This window comes from Cebus imitator, unplaced genomic scaffold, assembly GCF_001604975.1.
Source record: "Cebus imitator isolate Cc_AM_T3 unplaced genomic scaffold, Cebus_imitator-1.0 Scaffold240, whole genome shotgun sequence".
Classification (NCBI taxonomy): domain Eukaryota; kingdom Metazoa; phylum Chordata; class Mammalia; order Primates; family Cebidae; genus Cebus; species Cebus imitator.
In genome coordinates this window covers 1,806,487-1,809,609 of record NW_016107555.1, presented here as the reverse complement: position 1 = coordinate 1,809,609, position 3,123 = coordinate 1,806,487, and the positions used below count along the sequence as shown (strand labels likewise).

Genomic DNA, 3,123 nt, shown 5'->3' with positions numbered 1-3,123 from the left:
TACTAAAAATAAAAAAAGTAGCTGGGTGTGGTGGCAGGTGCCTGTAATTCCAGCTACTTGGGAGGCTAGGGCAGGAGAATCTCCTGAACCCAGGAGGCAGAGGTTGTAGTGAACCAAGATCACACCACTGCACTCTAGCCTGGGTGACAGAGTAAGACTCCATCAAAAAAAAAAAGGGGGGGGGGAGGGGAGGGGAGGAAAGGGGAGGGGAGGGGAAGGAAAGGAAGGGGAAGGGGTAAGGGAAGGAGAGAGGGAGGGGAGGAAGGGAGGGAAAAGAAAAGAAAAGAGCTGTGATCAGGCTGAGTTTAGCGTGCCTCTCCTCGGCCCATCACTTCCCTGGGAATCCTGAAACCTACCAGGAAGAGCAAGCAAGTAAACTTGTATCAAGCTCACTAAAACAGCATCCGGAAACACATTTATTTGTTCTTTTTTTCCCCACTAAAAAAGTTGTCTCACTCAGAGACCAGTCCTGTGGAATGTATTTGTTATCAGTTAACTTGACATTTTGCTCTGTTGAAGGCAGCGCCTTCATTCCTTGGACATAACTCTGGGTCCTCGTCAAACACCCTAGTCATGCTTCATGCATATTTCTTCATTTTACAGTCATGAGGGTTTAGCCCAGTGCCTTCCCCTGGGACTGCATGACTTTTGTACACTCCCCTCTTGTGTAAGTCAGAGTTAATCGTGTCTTTCTGGCCCGAGCCCCAAATCTTCCTTGGGCTGAGCCTCAGAGCTGCCTGGGGTGCAGCATGCAGGAAGCGGTGTTTTGTATGTTTTAAATTCCTGGCTGTCCTGATGTTCTTGGATGAACCAGTGTCCTTGTACACAGTGTCTCTACTTAGTGATTGATAAAAGTTCTTGGCTGGGCAGAAGCCAGTTGACAGTTCCTGCAGTTGGATGAGTCACAGGAGCCTCCACTCACCCGCTCCGGGCTGCAGAGGCAACTCTGGGCACCCACAGAGGCTCAGACGCGTGATAAGACTTGTCTGTGCACCACATTATCCCAGCCCAGGAGCCTCTAATTACACGTCTGGTGTTTGCTGGAGCCCAGGTGGCCTGCGCTTCCACGGGCCGAGAACTGTGAAGTTAGCGCGGGCTTGGTTCTCACTTGCCAGCGCGAGGCCAGGGTGGGGGAGGCACCTCAAAGCCCCAGTGCATCACTTCAACACCAGTTATCATCCCCGCATTCTAAAGAAAACAACAGTCTATTGAATCATGTGATTCTTTCTTCCTAAAGCACTGCCACGATTTTATCTTCCCATAGACATTTCGAGCCCTTTTTTTCAGTTTGTTTTTACATCTCGCTTTTCCATTCACCCTTCTTAGTACAGGCAGAAACCTACCTGGCACTAGGGGAGACGGAGTGCAGGAGAAAGCAGGACGACTTTGGGTCTGAACGGTGGTGTGTCTTCCTCCACACAATGTGGCTTTGTCCTCCAAGGTGTCTCACGTGATGGAATCTGGCTGATCCGACTTGCTTACAGATGTCTGGAACAGCATTAGCACTTCCAAGCGTCAGGAGCTCGCTGCTTGCCAGGTATGGTGCCAGGTATGGTGCCAGGCACACTGAAATGTTGTGGGATGGCATTGGGATTAGCCCTAGAACCAGGACACCTACTTTCACAGAAAGGTCACTCGTTCAGAGCAGAGCAAGGAAGTCACTGTCACAGAGACCAAAACTACTTCTGGCCCAAGCCAGTCAGTGGCTGATGGCCGAAGCTGCGCTGTGGGACAGTGAAATGGAGCATTTGTTGATCCTGTCAGGAACATCGTCTGTGTGGGAGGCTTTTGAGGACAGCAGCCAGAAATCTGTTTTTGTTTTTGTTTTTGCAGCTACATTTTTTTCCACGCTTAGTTGATGCTGAATCAATTTGGCTGTCCTTTTGCCACAAACTTTAACAATAATAGATAGTCATTTGTCATCTGGCAAGATGAGGTTGAGAAGGCTCTCACTGAGAAACTGATTTACCCAATTGAAATGTTCATTTACATTTTTTTTCCTCTAAAACCTGGAGTACTCATCTGTGGATGACTTCTACTCCTGATTTTTTCTTAAGTTGTATACTTAAATGATTCTATGTATTTAGTCATCACAAAAAGTCAGTCTTATGGATACAGTTTTTTCTGAATAGTTTTGGTATAGACAAAAAGAGGTGTTACCATCCACCTGGCTTGCATTATAATTCTGTCCTTGCCTAATCCCCACCCAAATGCCCATTTCCATCTGCACAAACTCATTCTTTCTGAATCATAAATGCCACACCCTCAGTTGCACATAAAACTTTGCCGTATTATGTATACATCGGTGTGTACAAAGACAAGTTGTGGCTTAGAAGCTGGCCATTTATAGTTTCTGGAACTGTTTATCATCTTTCTTCTCCATAACTGATTCTAGGTCTGAAAGGTTTTCTTCTAACATTTGATAGCCTGATTTCGAGGATATGTTTTCAACACCCTTTCTGGTTACAAATCCTGATGTTGGCAAGTCTTTCTCTGTAAGCATGAACACCAACCAAGACAAGGTACACTGTGCTATCAATCAAAGCGGCACAGAGCAACTATGTGACAGGTCATAGCCAGGAGTGTAATGGAACAGGGGTATGGAGGGCCATGAAGATTCCCATAGCCCTCCTGCTACACATCTGAAAATCTCCTGAAATTAAGAATAAACACATAGCCGAAGAACGAAAGTGTTTATTGGCATACCAGACTGTTTCAGGAATTCATTAAAGATAGAAAGGAGATGGGTCTTGTTTGATGGAGAAATATGACCAAAGGAAAGACCAATGGCTAAAAGTTCTACAGGAGGGGCCGGGCACGGTGGTTCATGCCTGTAATCCCAGCTTTTTGGGAGGCTGAGGCCAGTGGATCACTTGAGGCCAGGATTTCGAGACCACCCTAACTAACATGGTGGAAACCCATCTCTATTAAAAATACAAAAATTAGCCAGGCATGGTACAAACCTGTAGTCCCAGCTACTTGGGAGGCTGAGACAGGAAAATTGCTGAACTCATGAGGCAGAGGTTGCAGTGAGCTGAGATCATGCCACTGCACTCCAGCCTGCCCAGAGTGAGACTCTGTCTCAAAAAAAAAAAAAAAGGTCACTTCTGTGAAGGTAGCTGT

At 46.5% G+C, this 3,123-nt stretch overlaps 1 long non-coding RNA gene across 1 annotated transcript; it reads right to left on the bottom strand.

The window, feature by feature from the left end:
- Positions 1 to 403: 403 nt before the first annotated feature.
- On the bottom strand, positions 404 to 2,708 carry LOC119466909. The gene is made up of 2 exons (XR_005195418.1): positions 1,344 to 2,708; positions 404 to 1,188 (listed from the first exon to the last, which is right to left on the bottom strand). It is a non-coding gene; the product is annotated as an uncharacterized LOC119466909 (long non-coding RNA).
- Positions 2,709 to 3,123: the final 415 nt, after the last annotated feature.